Source organism: Ctenopharyngodon idella, chromosome 7 (assembly GCF_019924925.1).
Source record: "Ctenopharyngodon idella isolate HZGC_01 chromosome 7, HZGC01, whole genome shotgun sequence".
NCBI classification, from domain to species: Eukaryota; Metazoa; Chordata; class Actinopteri; order Cypriniformes; family Xenocyprididae; genus Ctenopharyngodon; species Ctenopharyngodon idella.
This window is the reverse complement of record NC_067226.1, coordinates 36722790-36744800: the sequence shown is the minus strand read 5'-3', so window position 1 is coordinate 36744800 and position 22011 is coordinate 36722790. Positions and strand designations below refer to the sequence as shown.

At 40.7% G+C, this 22011-nt stretch overlaps 1 long non-coding RNA gene across 1 annotated transcript; it reads right to left on the bottom strand.

Moving 5' to 3' along the window:
* Positions 1-3900: 3900 nt before the first annotated feature.
* On the bottom strand, positions 3901-6583 carry LOC127516527 (uncharacterized). Its single transcript, XR_007931005.1, has 6 exons — positions 6028-6583; positions 5780-5912; positions 4950-5385; positions 4717-4823; positions 4515-4589; positions 3901-4204 (listed from the first exon to the last, which is right to left on the bottom strand). It is a non-coding gene; the product is annotated as an uncharacterized LOC127516527 (long non-coding RNA).
* Between the last annotated feature and the right edge of the window lie 15428 nt (positions 6584-22011).

The following is a 22011-nucleotide window of genomic DNA, read 5'->3' as shown; positions in this document are numbered from 1 at the left end:
TTAATTCAGTTCTATTTTTCCCAAATTCTGTTTCTTTTCCCCATTTTAATTTTTCTGGACTTAAATTTTTATAAATCAAAAAGTGTGTGATTATTACTTAAAGTTTTAACAATTATATTATTATTATTTTGAGAAGTACACTTTCTACTGTACAACAGTAATATATTTCCATCAGTAATTTCTTCAAATCTTTTATTTTGGTGAGTTGTAGTGGAGAACAACTCGGTTACGTATGTAACCCTCGTTCCCTGAAGGAGGGAACAGAGATGTTACATCAGAACTGAACTGACAAATTGGCATCTTAATTTGTCAGTTCAGTTCTGACGTAACGTTGAACGTGACTGACTGAAAGGGAACTTTGAGTTTGTGTGTGTATCTTCTGATAGTTTTCTCAAATTAAATGGTTAAATGCTGGTGAAGTAACTCTTAGAGCAGCCCTGGAGATGAAGTTTATGTGTTCATGTCCATGTTCAAGTGATCTGTTTTTTTTTAGGTCAGGATCTGTTGTTTGTTTGATACAACCCATTGAGGATTCTATTGTTTGTTTGATACAAAATAAACTAAATAATTGAAAAATGCTGGTAAAATGCTGAAATCTTCTGTCCACAAAAATGTGAACTTGCTGCATATCACAATTGCAAATGGGTCATTGCGTGTCAAATCAACCAAATTTTGTAAACTCCCCCAGCTCAAATTTTTGATTTTGTTCATATTTCTTTCTGTAAAAAGATGAACATAAATAATGATGAATGCCAAAATATTAAATGTCACAGATGTTTATTTACTGAGTAATCCACTATTTTGTAGAGGGGGGTCAAAATGATAATTTTCACCTGAGATTTGGAGCCAAATTAGAGGGGTGTAAAAAGGACTTTAGAAAGATTGCAGCATCATTATTTTATTATTTTTTTTTTTTTACACAGAGATTAGTAGGTCTATTAGTAAAATCTGTTGACTTTAGCAATCTTTGTTTCATTATATGCCAACGGTGATGGTTCAAAAATGGCAAAAAACACTTCTTGTGTTTTTTTGCCTCAAGTTTGCATGCCTGTAACTCAAGTAGTATTAAAGGTATCTTAATATCCTTCTGGTTTCTTCTTTTTAAAGGCCTTTGATGGTTCAGTCCCAGAGATACGGAGATCTAAATGCGGCTCCATGAGTAAATTGGTAAATTGTACACATTTTCAATGGTCAAAAACCAAATGTGTGTCACTTTAAAGACAGCTGATACTTTTTTCTTTTAAAGAGGAATATCTGAAGAACAAATAATGTTGAAACTAGAAATGTAGTCTATCTCGTGTTTTTCTATCAATACAATTGCATAGAAAATACTGTACCTGTCTGAGTGCCATAAATATTCCTTTTCCAAACTTTACATGCCTGTGACTCTAAAAGTATTCGAGACATCTTAATATCCATCTAGATTCTCATTCTTAGTAGACTTTCCTTTTGAAATCTTTCATTTTCATTATATAGTTCAATCTCAAAGCAGCTCTATGTACAAACTGTTGAATTTTACCTATTTTCAGTGATCGAAAACCAAATGTGGTTTACTTTGCACACAGCTGATACTTATTGCATTTAAAGAAGAATGTCTGAAGAATAATGTTTAAACTAGAAATGTATCTCGTTTCCCTTTATCAAAAAATTGCATAAAACATCCCTATCTGAGTACCAAAAATCCACTGAAAATATTTTTTGCACATTAACTTGCTCTCAAAAGTGTATTTTTAAGAATCTATATTTCAGTCAGTTTTAGTGATATTTGGAAGATGGGATTTTGTTAATTTTAACAGCTTCTGAAGCTACCAAGAGTTTAAATATGCAATATCGTAACTACAGGTTACCGTGTTGACATCCCTATATCTATAAGATTGAACCATATAGGGCCTTAAAAATGAAGATTCCAAAAGAAAAGTTTCATAAGAACAAGAATCTATGATATCTTTACACTTCTTGAATTGAAGACGTAAACTTCTGAAAAATGTTTGTTTTTGGCACTCAGAGAGGTGTGTTGTATTCAATTGTTTTGATAGAGAGAAACAAGATAAATTTCTAGTTTCAGTGTTATTTGTTCTTCAGACGTTCTTCAAACACAATAGCTAACAGCTATTTAAAAAGTTACCTATTTGGTTCTTGACCGTTGAAAATGGATAAAATTCAAAAATTTGGACATGGAGTCACATTGGGGTCCCAATATCTATGGACTGAACTTTATAGAGCCTTAAAAATTAAGATTCCAAGAGAAATGTTTATTAAAGGATTAGTTCACTTTCAAATTTAAAATTTCCTGATAATTTACTCACCCCCATGTCATCCAAGATGTTTATGTCTTTCTTTCATCAGTCGAAAAGAAATTAAGGTTTTTGATGAAAACATTCCAGGATTATTCTACTTATATTGGACTTCAACAGACCCCAAATGGTTGAAGGTCAAAATTACAGTTTCAGTGCAGCTTCAAAAGGCTTTAAACAATACCAGACGAGGAATAAGGGTCTTCGATCGTCATTTTCTAAAAAAAATAAAAAATAAAAATGTATATGCTTTATAAACACAAATGCTCCCCTTGCAAGTGCTTCCGCCAGACCACCTTCTGTATACTTCAAAAAACATACGCTGTATGTCCTACGCCTTCCCTATTCAACTTACGGAACTAACACAGCGCCAGTTCCATTATTGCATAATTTGAATACGGAAGGCATTCTGATGGAAGCTAGATATTTGACTTCATAACTTGTTTAAATATGGATATTTTTTTTATACAAATGCATCGCTTCGCTTCAGAAGGCCTTTATTAACCTCCCGGAGCCGTGTGGAGTACACATTTATGAGGGATGGATGTGGATGGAAGCTTTTTCTTCAGCTCATACTCATGGGTCCCGTTCACTGACATTATAAAGCTCAGATGCATCAGGATATTTATTAATATATTTTCGATTATGTTCATCAGAAAGAAGAAAGTCATATACACTTAGGATGGCTTGAGGGTGAGTAAAGCTTGGGCCAATTTTCATTTGAAAGTGAACTAGTCCTTTAAGAATGAGAATCTAGAAGGATATTAAGATATCTTGAATACTTTTAGATTTACACAACAACTTTTCTAGTTTTACCATTATTTGCTCTTCAGATATTCCTCTTTAAAAGAAAAAAGTATCAGCTGTATGCAAAGTGACCCACATGTGGTTTTTGACCACAGAAAATGTGTACAATTTACGAATTTACTCATGGAGCCACGGAAATGTAATATACGCACATATATGAAATATCAATATATGTAATATATGCTCATATATAGTAAAAACATTTATGAAACCTATTAGAAACTGGAACAATTCCATATATTGACATATACATGTATCCCATATATTATATATGTTTATGTATGTGTATTACATATTTTGCCATATATGTCTCATATATTGAATATCCTAATATGCTCATATAGATCAAAACATAAATGCACATATATTCACAGCTATATATGGAACCTATTAGAAATTGGAACAATTCCATATATTGACATATATTTATCCCATATATATGTTTATGTATGTGTAATACATATTTTGACATTTATGTCTCATATATGAAATATCCTAATATGCTCATATAGACCAAAAACATAAATGCACATATATGTACAGCTATGGAATCAATTACAAATTTCAACAATTCCATATATTGACATATACAGTATATTTAGGCCATACAAATATGTTTATGCATGTCTAAAGTATATTTTAACATATACGTATGTGTGATGTGTGATTTATGTATGTGTATACAAATTTGGACATAAATATGTCCTACATATTTATTAATACACAACATATATGTCTGTATAAATGTGTAATGTATAAATTACATTTAGATGCATATAATGACTTAAATGGCAAAAGGTGCAGTTAGCAAGAAAATATTCTTTATTTAAACTTTTCTTTGAAAAATAAAAATACATCAGCTGTACAATCAGATTTGGCAACATACTAAAAACACAGAACAAAAAAAGAAGGAAAGAAAGAAAGAAAGAAAGAAAGAAAAAGAAAACGAAAGAACGAACACCCAAAACAAACTAAAATAGCAAATAGTGCAGCCTGGTTCAATCTACATTTTTTTTTTGAGGCCCTCAGCTCAGTGAGCTTCTGATTTACAGCTATCCCTAGCTGGGCCCTTGTGGTTCCAGGAAATTTCTGGATCACTGAATCTGTAATAATAATAATTATTATTATTATTATTATTATTAAGAGAAAAACACTGCATTTTATTTTTTAAAATACATTTCAATATAAGAACAAGCTGCATTATGACATGACCCACTTTAGCAAAACTGAGTGAAAATCAATCGGCCAAATATTACTTTAAAACTATACATCATCTTAAAAAAAACAAAAAAAAACAATGATTTTGTACATTAATTGCACCTTACACAGATTGTACTCAACATTTAATACCTTAGCTATGCTTGGGGATAACAACTCAAGAACAATACAAAATACACTTAGTAACATACATACTCATTATAGCATCAATTTTGACCCGGTCCAGGGCCTCTTTCGCTTCACCAGCGCCTGCCTTCCTTGTCTTGCCACCTAAGAACCAGCAGCGAATTACTCTTCCAGGTTCTGACATCATACTTTCACCACTTTATTGTTCACAAATATGGTGAATAGGTCTTTGGAGACCTTGCTGTAGCGATTCGGCAAAATGCATACTCACATGATCCTGTAAGTTGGAAGATAAGGCCAGCGCTGGTTGTGGGTTCTGCTCTTTGTTTTCCAGCCATTTCTCCATTTTTTCCATTATTGTGATAAGTTTTGGCATTTCTACATAGCAAAACAGTGTGAAAACTAAGGTTTTTCATTAGGGCAATGGACTGTTGAATGTTAATATTCATCATCAACCTTTAAAATGAATTTATAATTATTACATATGATATTAAAATTACTTACAACTGATAACATTTGTTTTCAGATTTTCTAATTCGTTTTTGAGGACCTCATTTTCTGCTTGTAATTCTTTTATTATGTATGCAAAAGATGGAGCAGGCGGAGGCGGACGAGGAGAAGCCAGACCAAGAGAAGGTGGAGCAGGAGAAGGTGGAGCAGGTGAAGCCGGACCAGGAGAAGCCAGACGAGGAGAAGGTGGACGAGGAGAAGGCAGACGAGGAGAAGGCAGACCAGGAGAAGGCAGACCAGGAGAAGGCAGACCAGGAGAAGGCAGACCAGGAGAAGGCAGACCAGGAGAAGGCAGACCAGGAGAAGGCAGACCAGGAGAAGGCAGACCAGGAGAAGCCAGACCAAGAGAAGCCAGACCAAGAGAAGGTGGACCAGGAGAAGCCAGACCAAGTGAAGGTGGAGCAGGCGATAGGGGAGCAGCTGAAGCATGCTGTAATTTAATATTGTCCAAAAGATGTTTGTTTAAATCATGTCCACTAACTAGCCTCTTTATAAAACAAGACAAAAATATTAAGAATTAAGAATTAAATTAAGAATTAAAACATGGTTCAACATTATTTAATAAGATTATAGATTAAACATGACTTAAGATGTAAGGATTATTATTAAAATGTAGTGAGGGGTCAAATTTGCCAGGGCCAGTATTTTGATAAACAGATTAAATTATATGTGCCTTCGATCCTAAGAACTAGATAGGGTCAAAGTTCCCAAAGTAACAAAGGCAGATTACTATGATTCAGACAATTTGGAGCGGTCTCATAATTTACCTTTATTTAATATTTGGGTTTTAATAAAAAAAAAAAAAAAAAAAAATCTGATATAACCTTTTTTGGGGGTGGATGGTCTGGTATCAGTCATCCACAAATTTTGGGTTTGGTTTGCATTTCCTTTTACCAGGAATTTCTGGACTGGACTGATGTTTTGTCCTTGTTACTTTCTCAAGGGTTGACTGTCTCTCTGTGGGACACAATCAGGAATAAATGCACATTCACAACTATGAGCTAATGCTACACTAATTTGTGTCACTTAGTATCCTTCCAATATTTATGTATACATATAGTTGAGAAATTACCTGCAATCTTGTGTACAACTGCCTCGTACAAGGGCCATCCTCCTTTGGGTTTTTTTTTTTTTTTTTTTTTTTTTTTTAAATCCCGCTCTCCACTCAACAATGTGTACTGATCTGTAGTCCATCTATGTATTATTGAACAATGCTCCAATTTCCAGTTTGTTTCTCATTATCCTTCCATTCCACAAGGGCAAACATGTTCACACCTGGGGTGCTTCTCATTTCAAACTTGTGCAGCCTCTTTTTCTTCTTCTTCTTCTTGTAGTATTCTGGCAATGTAGATGCTGCTAAGTGTATTACTGCCCTCCACAGGTCAAAATTTAAACTAAATTCTTATATACAATCCTGTGTCATGCAAGAACTGAAGAATTATCTTGGAGATCAGTTTATGCTTGTCACTGTGTCCAAACAAAGATAAAACAGAAAAAGACTCAACTCCAAGTCATGCTAGTTTAACAAATAGTATATTTCTTTCTGCCCTGTACTTTTTACATTGCGCATCTTTGTGGACAAAATTATTGGCACCCTTGATAAATATTATTAATGATGACTGTAAAAATAAATCTGCATTGTTTATTCTTTTGATCTATAATTCAGAAAATTAGCAAAAATCTAACCTTTCATTGAAGGAAAAGAATTGAAAGTGGGGGGGAAATCACATTATGAAATAAATGTTTTTCTCCAAAACACGTTGGCCACAATTATTGGCACCCCTAGAATTTTTTATGAGTAAAGTATATTCCATTCATATTTACATTTTTTTAGCACACCAGGATGATCATGAACATGAAATTGTCCAGCCATGACTTCCTGTTCCACAGGATTATAAACACAAGGAAACACAAAGGCCAAAATTCCCTTAATCATTCATCACAATGAGAAAAACCAAAGAATATAGTTCTGATGTGCAGCAAAAGATTGTTGAGCTTCACAAAATAGAAAGTGGCTGTAAGAAAATAGCTAAAGCATTGAAAATCCCCATTTCCACCATCAGGGCAATAATTAAGAAGTTCCAATCAACTAAAGATGTTACAAATCTGCCTGGAAGAGGATGTGTGTCTAAATCGTCCTAATGCATGGTGAGGAGGAAAGTTTGAGTGGCCAAAGACTCTCCAAGAATCACAGCTGGAGAATTGCAGAGATTAGTTGAGTCTTGAGTCTCAGAAAGCCTAAAAAATAAAATTATTAAACAGCACTTACATCACCAAAAGATGTCACACGATTGGCTTCTATGGTCAGATGAAACTAAAAAAAGAGCTTTTTGGCAGCAAACCCACCAGATGGGTTTGGTGCACACAGGGATAAAAAGTACCCAATGCCCACGGTTAAATATACTGCTGGATCTTTAATGTTGTGGGGCTATTTTTCTGCTGGAGGTTCTGGACATCTTGTTCAGATACATGGTATCATGGATTCTATCAAATACCAACAGATAAAAAATCAAAACCGGACCAATAATGGGCCGTGGTTGGATCTTCCATCAGGACAATGATGCAAAACAAACATCAAATCCAACACAAAAATGTGTCACTGAGCACAAAATGAAGCTTCTGCCATGGCCATCCCAGTCCCCTGACCTGAACACTAAAGAAAATGAGTGGAGTGAACTGAAGAGAAGAAGCACCAACATAAAGCTGGGAATCTGAAGGATCTGGAGAGATTCTGTATGAAGGAATGGTCTCTGATCTCTTGTCAGGTGTTCTCCAAACTCATCAGGCATTATATGTGAAGACTCAGAGTTGTTATCTTGGAAAAAGGAGGTTGCAAAAAGTATTGAATAAAAGGGTGCCAATAATTGTGGGTAACGTGTTTTGGAGAAAAACATTTATTTCATAATGTGAGTTTCCCCCCACTTTCAATTCTTTTCCTTCAATGAAAGGTTAGATTCCCTTTCGAAAGGGAACGCAACTCTGCGTTTCAGTACGCTATGGGGAACGTCACATGTGAACCGGTGTCTGAAAGCAAGGAATCAAACCACTCCAATCCTATTGGCCGGCGACAGCCTATGACATCATCATAGCGTGACCCGGAAGTATATAAGGAGCGCCTAGAGAATCAATCAGTATCTTCTCATCTTTCGGGACTGTTCTGTCTGATCACGATTGTATTGACTCCAGTAAGGGATTCTATAATATGCCTTACAAACATTCAAGAGAGTGTGTTCATCCGTGTCCCAGGTTTTGACACTTGATATACACATTTCTGGGCGTTTTCTATCTGGGAGAGGAGCGTGCATAGACAGTGCTTGAGGGCGCTGTCTGTGTTTTTCTGTTATTTACTGTGAGTGTCTCCCTATTGGGACACTCTGTTCTCGTTTTGGCACTCTTCTCGAGGGAAGAGGTGTCCGCATCTGTGCCTGGTGATTCTGGCCCCGTTTTTGCTGAGGCAAAGCGGTGGCTGCAATCATGAGGCTTGCAGGTGAGCTCGTTGGGAAGTTTGAGAGAGTTGTATTCTCTCTTGGCTTCCCCGGGGCTGACGAGGATGAGTTGTTGGATGACAATGACGTCCGTGTTTGACGTCATCTCGTCCTGCAGAGAGCACTCTTCTGGCTACTGTGTATGCAGAGCTGCTGGTGTTTTTGGGACGCGCTTCTGGCAGGCTGTAGAGAAAAAGGAGTATGAGGGATCTTCGGTCTTTGAGCCGCAGGAAGGTAAGCTGGGTCTATATTTTATGTTTTAAAATAGGACCTTTTTTTTCCTGTATAGTTTTTCTGAGCATGTAGTTAGTCAGGAGGCTGGTCCGTCTCGAGCTGAGGCTCAGAGACAGGGCCAGAGGTCCAGTATGGCCGCTCGGGTGCCTCCTCCTTTTCGGAGCAAGGCGCAGAGACGGCTGGACTCAAGGAGGAAGAAGCAGGTTTTAAAGGAGGTGATCGATCACATACGCCAGTAGCGTCGGTAATCGATTCCTTCTCGTTGCGAGGGCGACTTGATATTCTTTCTCTTATCCATGAGATTTGGAGGTGAAGCCCAGGCTCCACTAGGCTTGTGGCCCTGTAAGAAGGCCCGTAGCTTAGCGGCCAGGCTAGAGCTAGGTTAGGTGTGTTATATGTATAACCCTATGTATACTATCCCTTGTCAGGTTGTATAGTTCCTAGTTCTGGCCTCCTCCCGAGGGAGTTGTTAGGCCGTATGCCCATTGTCCCCTTGTTTATGTAGGTGTAATTGGTCAGTTAACAGCTAAGGTTGTAGACTGTTTTTAGACTCCCTGGTGCTGGTTTTCTCAGGTGGTAGGCCCTTATCTTTGCGTAGATAAGTTATGCAGTGTTGCTAGGCCCCACTATCTAGAACTTTAATGCTATGAAAACTGTTTTCCCCTGAGCCACTTGAATTTCTATTCAAGTTTGAGTTGAGTTGAGTTTGAGTTCCGTCCTCTAGGGCATAGTACAGATTTGCGAATCTGTTTGGAGAGAACATTTATCCTATTAGGATGGTATGTGTTTCAAAGCGTTGTGTTTGCTTTGAGTTCTAGCCTTTTTGCCCTACATTTGTTATGTGAGCTTTACCTTAATGCTCGGGTTAGCACCTGTTCTCATAATAGCAGGCCTTTGACATTAGCCTCTATTTAGAGAGAGTGGTGACTATTATACATATTCCCCCAGTTAGGGTTTATTTGTGTCACTGAGTGCATCACCTTTTGGATTGCATACTCAGGGTAGTGTTAGAACCGCTCTCGCAGTCTGGTTTCTATTAGCTCCCTTTGGTGATCTTGACAACAGCTATATTGCATATAACTTGGAATGTAGGCTCTTATGCTTTTAGCCTCCTTCTAGTTTAGCAGCTTGTGTTTTTCAAGTGCTGTTGTTATGTGATTATAGTTTGCTCACATAAATTTACACTGTATGGTGGCGGAATATGCATTCCTTCTCTCAATATGATGCGTGAAAGGTTTTCCACTGAATGCATGGCCTGATGGTTGGTATGGTCATGGTCGCCACTAGCTGATGCCACGTGTTTACTAGGGTGGGCCCTCTGGGCCTCCTGTGTAGCATGTGGCTGACCTCTCAGGGTGAGTTTTTGTGGTAAAACCTTACTGAGGTTTGGTTTTTCTACATCTGCCTCATTGAGTCTGGGTTTTAAACTCTAGTTGAGCTAAATAGCTACCTAGTATTTAGGTTGGTTCTATTTCTTGCTCCTAGAACCCTAGTGGCCACTAGACTTACGCCGTATGTTTACAGGTATTAGGCCCTCTGGGCCACCTTTTGAACATACTGGTGTATGTAATAGTGTACTCCTCTCGCCCCAGATGATAATTTAACCTCCTTTTGGTTTGTTTATTTGTCCTTCCTGGTGCTCGAAACACTGCCACGGGCTGACGCCATGTGTCTGCTGAGGTCATAGGCCCGTCTTTGGGGCCTTCCTTAGTGCGTGAAGGCGTATGTTCTACTCCTCTTGCTTTGAAGAGTAAAAAGGTTCTTTTACCGAATACACTGCTCGTTGGATTGTGTTAGGTGGACTGTTATGTGGCACTTTACAGTCTCATTTGCTGTTACTGAAGTCATATTTCTTGCTCCCAACAAGACAGGTGTTCAAGGTGGCCCTCTCAGGCCACCATTGAATGTCCTACTATTGTGACGAAGTGCTCTTTCGTATGTGAGTCTTGCTTCATATAGAGCTACTATTATGATGTAGGCCCCGTCTGGCCTCCATGATTATGTGCCCACAGTATGGTCTACCTGTTAGGTTGAGCTCTGTACTTCCATGTTAGGGTTGTCTATGTAATAGTGCTTAGCTTCCTAAGCTGATCATTGCCTGAAGGCTTCTATGAGGCCTTTCCGTTAAGGATCAGCCCTAGGCTGGTTTGTGTTCCCCTGTATCAGGGTTTCTAGCGCACAGCCTCCTCAGTGCAAATAATCAAGCGCTGAGTAGATCCTAGGATGAGCGGATCATACTCCCCTCAATACGAGGGTTCATAGCATTCAGTTGAGTTCTGCTCTCCAGGATGCCCGTCTCTACGCATGGGTTTGAGTTGCTTACTGCCTTTTGCAGTCGCTCTTACTTGCTGTCTTCTCTGAAGAATGCATTTGTATTCAGACAGGGTTGGCCAAGACTGAGTTTGTCCTATGTCAGATTAGGTCGGCCTCCCTGGTGGCATTAGGGTGACTATGTCCCCCTTCTAGTGACTGGCCGGGGTTCCCTTCGGTTCCTTGGCCACATTCCCTTAAAGGGACCTTCTTTCTGCAGATGATTTGGTCCCAGAAGCCTTGGAGCAGCCTTGGTAGGCTTTCTGCGGAAGGCCTCTTTGAGGTTTAGCTTGGGCTGTTGGCCGTAGGGAATGCTGTCACTGACAGCCTTTGTGTGACCCGAGGGTGAGTTGCTATCTGGCGTTTCTCTCAAAACTGCTGGACGTTTGTCTAGCCATCTTGGTATGCACTCTCCTCAAGCATGTCGTCGTGGGTATATCGTTCCCCATAGCATACTGAAACGCAGAGTTGAGTTCCCTTTCGAAAGGGAACGTCTCAGGTTACGTATGTAACCATGGTTCCCTGAGAACAGGGAACAAGACTCTGCGTTGCTCTGCCATGCTTCGGGGCTGCCTGCTGAACAGTCCCTCAGGATGATAAGATAATGACTGATTCTCTAGGCACTCCTTATATACTTCCGGGTCGCGCTATGATGATGTTATAGGCTGTCGCCGGCCAATAGGACTGGAGTGATTTGATTCCTTGCTTTCAGACACCGGTTCACGTGTGACGTTCCCCATAGCATACTGAAACGCAGAGTCTCGTTCCCTGTTCTCAGGGAACCATGGTTACATACGTAACCTGAGACGTTTTTGCTAATTTTATGAATTAAAGATCAAAAGGATAAACAATGCAGATTTATTTTTACAGTCATCTTTGATCATATTTATCAAGGGTACCAACAATTTTGTCCACGTCTGTATATACTTATTTTACTGTGGGCATTTAAAACCCATACTGTGGCAAATAAAGCCATATAAAATCATATATAAGCATACTGAGTGTTTGTATGTTGTTGAAATAAACTTTCATATATAGATTAGACATATATTGATGAATGCATGACATTAACATACAGTACTATATAAAAAGTCATCATATAAATTATTTTAATATATGTATATATAATAATTATAATATGGGCATTTCATACATGGTATAAACGTATATTAAATCCTATATAAGCATACTGAATATTTGCATACATGTTGTTTAAATATACTTGCATATATTATTTAGACATATATTGTTCACATATATGGTCTTAACATAACAGTACCATATAAAAAGCCATCATATAAATAATTTTAATATATGTATATAATAATTCTTATATGGGTATTTAATACATGGTATAAACCTATATCTTCATATATCATGAGGATGTATATATGTGCTAATAATATATTGCCTTACATGAAACATATATGACATCACTACTTGGATATGGGGACATATATGTACATATATTACATTTCTGTATGGGTAAGATCTCCATATCTCTGAGATTGAGCCATCCAAAAGATAATGATGCTGCCATCTTTCTAAATTTCTTTTTTACACCCCTTTAATTTGGCTCCAAATCTCAGGTGAAAATTGTCATTTTGACCCCCCTCTACAAAATAGTGGATTACTCAGTAAATATATATCTGTGACATTTATTATTTTGGTATTCATCACTATTTATGTTTGTCTTTCTACAGAAAAAATATGAACAAAATCAAAAATTTGAGCCGGGGACTGGTTGAGTTGACACGGAATGACCCAGATGAATGTTATAAGCGACCCAAACTCACAGCAGATGCAGAGAAACTGAAACTGTGTCTCAGTCCATCCCTGAATATGATGTCAGACAATAAGAGACTAAACCAGCTGAATGAAACCAGCATCTCCTTCATTTTGTGTCTTTATTACAGGGTTTCTCTTCTTCAGTTCTCTTCCTCAGCTGATGAAACATACTCTGTTTGCTCTCATCGTTCTGTTGGCCTATTTCTTCCTCTCTTCTGTTCTGTTTATAAATAAGATGTCAGTTTGCTCGTCCTGGAGGGAATCTAATGCGTTGAAGTGTAATCCAGTGAGCAGCAGTAAATCTGAGCTGTTTACCATGCGTTCAGGGTAAATTACTGCTATGTAAATCTGCTCAAGTGCCGCGTGACTGGAGAAGCTCCGATTGAAGCGGGTGCAGGAAACACTAAGTGGACAGAAAGCCAATACTCTCAAACCAAGAGTGAGACAGAGAGAGAGAGACAGGCAGCTCTCTGCCATCTATCACTGCATGTGCTTAGCCAGTGACAAGCCATTTATCAGAGAATCCTGGATATGGAAAGAGAGAGAGAGAGAGAGAGAGAGAGAGAGAAAGAGAGAGACAGAGAGAGAGAGACAGATGACAGAAAGACTGTTAATGAATGCTACTGATGCACATTGAGAAACAAGCCATTAAAAAAAAGTCCTCTAATTCAGGTGGTCCTGAAGTTGCAAAAACAAACTAACAACAGCCAGCATCAGGACACAACATGCTGATCCACAAAATTCTTCCCAACCAAATTATAAAAAAGAGAAAATAATCTGACTTACTGGACTGAAGCAACAGAAAAACAAACTAAACTTGAATGTTATTTGGCCCTAAATAAAGATTATATAACAGCAAAATATCTGAGTCCAGTGAAAGACTGTAAATTAAGAATAACAATGACAAGGTACAGACTGAGCAATTCAGTCACACTGGGACCATAGAAACAGGCAGATATCGACAGACATATCGGCAGATATGCCCAAAAAAGCCAGATCTCCCCATATACTGTAACCAAGATGATGTAGAGACAGAGCAACACTTCCTCACCAGCTGCCCCTAAATATGAGGAAATATAAGGAATTATAAGGAAATATCCAAAATTTTAAATAATTTGCCCTGACTTCAGAAAGTTAAATACACAACTTCAATATTAGGTGGAAAAAAAGAGATATGAGATGTAGGATATATAAGAGATGTATCTTACTAGCGATATGATACATTGATGCCTGTCAGTCGACCAATCAGTGATGCGCTCACAAACACCCACACGCACACTCACACACACAACACACTGAATTCTAAATTGTTCCTAGAATCATAAAATTCTATAATTAGTTATACACACACACTGCCCGGCCAAAAAAAAAAGTCGCTGTTTGGATTTTAATAGGCAAATACTTAAGAGTCTATGGATGGATCATTATTACAGTGATTATTATTTTTCTAGCATGTTATATGTTTGGCAACGGTTCTTTTAACCCTAAAAGATGGAGTGCGTAGCTTTTCATTTCTTAAACAACCATGTATTAAGATGTATCATGGCCATATTCCAGGATGACAATGTCAAGATTCATCAGGCTCAAATTGTGAAAAAATTGTTGGGAGGGAGCATGAAGAATCATTTTCACACATGAATTGGCACTGACCTTAACCTCAATGTAAGTTTTTGGGATGTGCTGGAGGAGACTTTACAGAGTGCTCACCTCTTGCATTGTCAATACAAGATCTTGACCAAAAAATGATGCACCTCTCGATGGAAATAAATGTTGTGATGTCATGCAGTCTTCAATGCTGTAGAGTCCAGATTGAGAAACGTGTTTCAAGCTCAATGTAAGTGATTTTCTCTGTTTAGTTAGGGGACCTATTATGCAAAATTCACTTTTGCATGGTGTTTGTACATAAATGTGTGTTGGCAGTGTGAATACACAACCACCCTATAATGAATGAATAAAATCCAACCACTTCTTTATTTTTAATCCCCATATATCATAAGCAGTGTTTCAGAACAAGCCATTTGCAGGTTCCTGGCAATCTGGTGTCACATTAGCCACAGGCCCCGCCCACGAATGTTGACAGACACTGCCGTTTTAACATAGAACCGCCCTGAGCGAGTTCACAGCGAGTTGTACACAGTCTGCCATTGCTGCACTGACGAGAATGTCTCCCAAGCGTTTTAAGTGTTCTGTAGCTGGATGGATTAATCCACATAGCTCTCTCAATTTACTCCTGAAATCTGAGACGCTGAAGACAAGGTGGATTAATTTTGTTTTCGAAAAAAAAAATGCTCCCTCAACTCTACCGAAATTCGTTTATGTCTGCACAAATCATTTCACACCGAACTGCTTTGTGAACGAATGTCAATACAAAAGGACAATACAAAACAGAGGTTATGCTAAAATAGGTTACTCAAGGATAGATCAGTAGAAACTGTTCATGATCCAGCTTACAGTCTCCAGAGTGATACTGGAATCAGCAGTAATGAAGGTGAGAGCACTTTATTACAGTTCATCAGAGTTGATTTATGGATATGAAGTTTACCAGTTTATTAAGCACCACCCGAAAAGGCATAAGGTCTTTATATATTTGTTTACTGTTAGTTGTAACGAGTGTTTCTGTGTACTTCGCTATGTATGTTGATGATAATGCAAGGGAGAGAGAGAGAGTTTATGGATAATATTTTAATGCACACTTGCACTGTTTTATTAAGCTCTTACAGTGATTTTCTAGAGTGAAAACAGATGCTTCATATTTTGTGTGAATATATAAACGTTTATATAAATATATAAACAATAAACGTTATAAAACTCATCGGTAAACAGGCTTGTACTAATATAGTGGATAAAAACAAGAAGACAATATAAGTTCTAACTGTAAATAAACTAAACTATACCTGTTCTATCTCCATGCAGCATATATTCGCAGTTTCTGACATTATAGTGCGTCCTGACCAGTGTTGGGTAAGTTACTTCAAAAAAGTAATTAATTACTAATTACATCATCAATGTTGTATTTAAAATACTTTTCTAATTACTCTGTCTGAAAAGTAATTTAATTACTCAATAAGTAACTTACTAATTACTTCTTAAAATCCCTATAAACCTTGACCGGATAGACAATAGAAAGGAAACTCTTTTAATAATTTAGTTAAACATGGAATAGTTTAGCCTTTATAGCTTTTTAAAACATTTTAACTTTATTAAAACATATACTATAATACTTTTATTTACTTTATAATACTTAATTTTTTTTAGTAACAAATAGAGATGTCACTATATCAAAAATCTAGTAGTCGGTACCGATACCACCAAAAGTGCACAATACTCGATACCAAAGTCGATACCACGGTAAAAATATATAAAAATACAAATAAAACAATGCTATATTTTTTTTTTCCAGGTCTAATAGTAGTAAGTAAAAATACCACAGAAATTGAATAATCAAATATAAAATAACTCTGATAGTCATAACTGTATAAATGAAATATAGATTAATCCTTATTAAAGTTTTTTTTTGTTGTTGTTTGATTATCATTTATAATAGAGACAGCCAATAGTAGACATTAGCATGTTTTAAAGGCTGCTGTCCCTAAGACCTAAAGGACAGAGACAATATGCTGTTACACATGCTGTTCACATTCACATAACCAACGCGAATATACGCCAAGACGGGCATTTTGACATAACTGTGTGTGTATTTGAACGTTTATGTGTAATAAACCGCGAAAATTTGACACTCGCGAGAGGCGGCTATGTGTGTGCGCTTTGGTCGAGAGCGCGCTGACTGAAGACCGTATCTCAGAGAGCGCTCAGTTTTTTGTCCCTAGGACATAGCTTACATTTTGCCGTAATGTTCTTGCCTACCTTTGTCAAAAAAGTGAAGTAATTGGAATATTTCCATTCTGCAAAACAGCCACTCGCTTCTGCCGACATCTTCAGACAGCGACTACGCAGCCAACTGGTGCGAAGCTGCGAACTCACATGCAACTGCACTACAGCTAACGATTTTAAAGAGGCAGTGTTCACTTTTACCTTTAGACGACAAATTTAGATTTTAAATTCAATAAATTCTTTAATTCGAACTGTTGAGCTAATTTGCAGTATGTAACGCAAGTACATTATAAGTAACTGTAATTAAATTACCTAAAAATGAACAGTAATCCCTTACTTTACTTTTTCAGTGGATAAGTAATTTAATTACAGTAAGGCGTTACACCCAACACTGGTCCTGACTGACTCCTGACACCGGAGAACAAACTCTTGAAGCGCCGCCCTCTTAGGCCGTGTCACAGACACACCAGGCTCTACACTCTCACAGACACAGCGCACGTCATCACCAGAGTTTTAATCACCCACACCTGCAGCCCATCAGCACCCTCATCAACAGCATCACAAAAGGCTCACGCTCTCACTCAGTCACTGTCCGGTCTCGTTTGCACATGGTTCTTACCACTCTGCTTACCTTAAGGACTCCTCCGAAGATACTTACCCGTCTCCAGTGTGTTCCCTCGTCTCCTCGTGTTCTCCTCGTCAACCGTGAGTTCATCTGTGTCTGCTCAAGCTCCAAGTCTGTCATCTGTAGGCCATTCCTGCAAAACAAGACAAGTATCAGTTCCTCATCTACCTCTGCCAACGCATCTACCTGCATTCACTTACCTGCATTCTGTTCACTCTTCTGGTTGTTCAATGAACATCATTACCATTATTCCTGTGTCACTGTCCCCTTCTGTACTTGTAACAGAAGACCGGACCACACCGCTGAACACCAGAATGAGCACCCAGGATCCCTTCCAAGAGCTCGTGGACACATTGCGCCGAGCACTCACCGGTACACCGCTAGCATCTGCACCAGCAAGCACTTCCGCATCCACCGCCGATTCTCCTTCACCACCGGCCGTCGCCAGTCCCATGGCACAACCGGCGCCCTTCTCTGGTTCAGCGGAGGATTGCAACGGATTCCTCTTGCAATGTACGCTGGTCCTGGAGATGCAACCGCACCTGTACCCCAACGACCGAGCCAAGATCGCATTTATAATCTCTCAGCTAGAGGGCAAGGCTCTTCGCTGGGCTGAACCGCTGTGGTCACAAAAGAACCCCATCACACAGTCTCTTTCCAGTTTCATCGCTCACTTCAAGGAAGTTTTTGGAAGACCTGCCTGGGATTCCTCGATCGGTGAGCAATTATACCAACTCAAACAAGGTTCAATGTCTATTAACGATTATGCCCTCCAGTTCAGAACCCTCGCTGCCTCTAGCGGATGGAACGAGCAAGCCCTCACTACCACATATCGTCAAGGGCTGGATCCACGTGTGCGGTTGCATCTCGCTGCATACGAGGATTCCATCGGGCTCGAACGGTTTATCCAACTCTCCATCCGCTTCGCCACTCGTATGCAGTCGTGTCTTGACGAACACCAGGGCCAGCCGTTGTTCCCATCATCACTCCGCCAACCAGAATCCGTGTTCACCAAGTTGGACCTCCGCAGCACGTACAACCTCATCCGGATACGTGAGGGGGACGAGTGGAAGACCACATTTGTGACCCCTACTGACCACTATGAGTACTTGGTCATGCCGTATGGATTGGTCAACGCCCCCAACGTATTCCAGGATTTCATCCATGAGGTGCTCCGGGAGTTCCTCCACAAGTCAGTCCTGGTCTACATCGACGATATCCTGATTTACTCCCGGATCATGGCCGACCATCACCGCCACGTTGCGGAGGTCCTGCAACGCCTGAGGGAATTCCACCTGTACCTCAAAACAGAGAAATGTACCTTCCACCAACCCTCAGTGCAGTTCCTTGGGTACTACATCGATCGCAGTGGCATCCGGATGGACGAGAGGAAGGTACATTTACATTTACTCATTTGGCAGACGCTTTTATCCAAAGCGACTCACAAGTGAGAAATACAACAAGCGAGTCGTCATGATGAGGCAAATAGACACAAAAAGTGCTCACAATACAAGTCTTAGGTAATGCTCAGAGTATCATAAGCTACAATAGAGAGGGATTAGAGTAAGTGAAAGGATAGGTATACATTTTTATTTTTTTTTTTTATTAAGATGAGGTTAAGTGCTCACGAAAGAGATGAGTTTTCAGCTGTCTTTTGAATATTGCCAGGGATTCTGCATTCCGGATAAAGGCAGGAAGATCGTTCCACCAGCAAGGAACAGTGAACGAGAATGTCCTGGAGAGTGATTTCGTGCCTCTCTGTGATGGTACCACAAGCCTTCGCTCCTTTAATGAGCATAGGCTTCTGGTAGGAGTGTAGACTCTCTGCTATCAAGGACTGGCCCATTCCCACCACCATAAAGGAACTCCAAAGATTCCTAGGATTCGCCAATTTCTACTGACGCTTCATCCAAAGTTACAGTACCATCTCCACTCCACTCACCAACCTCTTGCGCAGTAAGCCCAAGTCTCTGTCCAGGACCCCAGCAGCCACCCAAGCCTTCGAGACCCTAAAGAAAGCCTTCACCACCGCTCCCCTCCTGGTACATCCGGATCCTGAGAAACCCTTCGTCGTGGAGGTCGACGCCTCGACCACCGGAGTGGGAGCGGTGTTGTCACAGCAGCAGGGGAATCCAAGTAGACTCTACCCATGCACCTTCTTCTCCCGCAAACCCAGCGGAGATCAACTATGACATCGGCAACAGGGAGCTTCTTGCCATCAAGCTTGCCCTGGAGGAGTGGAGGCATTGGCTCGAAGGAGCTAAACACCCGTTCACTGTGTCGACTGACCACAAAAACCTGGAGTATCTTCAAGACGCAAGAAGACTTAACCCCCGCCAAGCACGATGGGCTCTGTTTTTTCACTCGCTTCGACTTCTCCATCTCATACCGCCCAGGGTCAAAGAATGTGAAAGCAGACGCCCTCTCCCGTATCCATGGTCCCGATGAACCCTCAGAAACTCCAGAACCTATTCTACCTGAGAAGCTTCGTAAACCCCATCGTCTGGTCTGAGGAGACACTTCCCGAGTCCAATGCCTCCACCAACGCTCCGCCGGGTTGTCCCCCAGGTTTGCTCTACATCACCCGGACACGGAGCACTCCCCTCATCCTCGCATCTCACACGTCACTGGGCACTGGACACCCGGGGGTCAATGAAACCCTCTCGCTGCTAAAAGAGCGCTTCTGGTGGCCGAACATGGCATCGGACGTCAGACGGTACGTGCAGGGATGCAAGGAATGTGCCATCTCAAAGAGTCCCCGACACCTTCCCTCCGGTAAACTCCAGCCTCTGCCCGTTCCCAACCGCCCTTGGTCACACCTAGGAGTGGATTTTATCACCGACCTCCCTGCCTCTGATAATTGTACCTGCATCCTAGTAGTTGTTGACAGATTTTCCAAATCATGTCGTCTGATTCCCTTAAAGGGACTACCCACGGCCATGGAGACTGCTGAACTGTTGTTTAACCATGTCTTCAAGTATTATGGAATTCCAGAGGACATCGTATCAGATAGAGGGCCCCAGTTTATCTCCAGGGTCTGGAAGGCCTTCTTCACCCTCCTAGGTGTGACCGTCAGCCTCTCCTCCAGCTACCACCCCCAAACGAATGGGCAGACGGAGCGGAAGATTCAAGAGATCGGCCGCTTCCTCCGTACCTTCTGCCACGGCCACCAGGACTCTTGGAACCAGTTCCTGGGTTGGGCTGAGTACGCCCAAAACTCCCTGCGACAGCCTACCACCAGACTCACCCCGTTCCAATGCGTACTCGGCTACCAACCCCCACTGTTCCCCTGGTCAGGGGAGCCCTCGGACGTACCTGCGGTAGACTACTGGTTCCGAGAGAGCGAGAGGGTCTGGGACTCCGCGCACCATCAGCTCCAACGAGCCCTACGCAGGCGCAGGATGACAGCCAACCTTCGCCGCTCCAACACTCCCAACTACCAGCCGAGACAGAAGGTTTGGCTGTCCACAAGGGACATCAGGATGCGCCTGCCCTGTAGGAAACTGAGTCCCAGATTCATTGGCCCATTCACCATCCTGCGGCAGATCAACCCCGTCACCTACCAGCTCCAGCTCCCACCTGAGTATAAAATTCACCCCATTTTCCACGTCTCTTTGTTGAAGCCTCACCATCCCTCTGTTTCTGTTTCCACAGAGCCTGGCGCAGCCGAGGAACCCCCCCCCTTCCTATCATCGTGGACGATGGAGCTGCTTACCTGGTGAGAGAGATCTTGGACTCCCGGCGTCGTGGTGGCCTTCTTGAATACCTGGTGGACTGGGAGGGTTATGGCCCCGAGGAACGCTCATGGGTCCCCAGGAATGATATACTTGACCCCAGCCTACTTGACACCTTCCATGCTACACACCCAGTACCAGCACCCCGTGGCAGAGGCCGACCACCACGACGTCGGGGTCCACGGCCCTCAGGAGCGGGCCGTGGAGGGGGGGGTAATGTCACAGACACGCCAGGCTCTACACTCTCACAGACACAGCGCACGTCATCACCAGAGTTTTAATCACCCACACCTGCAGCCCATCAGCACCCTCATCAACAGCATCACAAAAGGTTCACACTCTCACTCAGTCACTCTCTGGTCTCGTTTGCACATGGTTCTTACCACTCTGCTTACCTTAAGGACTCCTCCGAAGATACTTACCCGTCTCCAGTGTGTTCCCTCGTCTCCTCGTGTTCTCCTCGTCAACCGAGAGTTCATCTGTGTCTGCTCAAGCTCCAAGTCTGTCATCTGTCGGCCATTCCTGCAAAACAAGACAAGTATCAGTTCCTCATCTACCTCTGCCAACGCATCTACCTTCATTCACTTACCTGCACTCTGTTCACTCTTCTGGTTGTTCAATAAACATCATTACCATTATTCCTGTGTCGCTGTCCCCTTCTGTACTTGTAACAGGCCGAGTGCAGCAGCTCATTTGCATTTAAAGGGCACACGCTGCAACGGCGTGTTTTTGCTCACCCCCAAAAAGTGGCAATTTTAACATGCTATAAAAAATTCTCTGTGGGGTATTTTGAGCTAAAACTTCACATACACACTTTGGGGACATCAGAGACTTATTTTACATCTTGTAAAAGGGGACATATTAGGCCCCCTTTAAGTCTTGTATTTTCTCACTAGAAGACTTTATTCATGAATTGAAATTTTGTTTAACATGTTTGCTCTATGTTGTATGGGTTTGTTAGCAAGCTAACACACATTTTGGACATTCTATTGTAGAACGTTTATATTGGTAGTTTAATACTACTAATAGGCGTACTATGTGGATGCAAG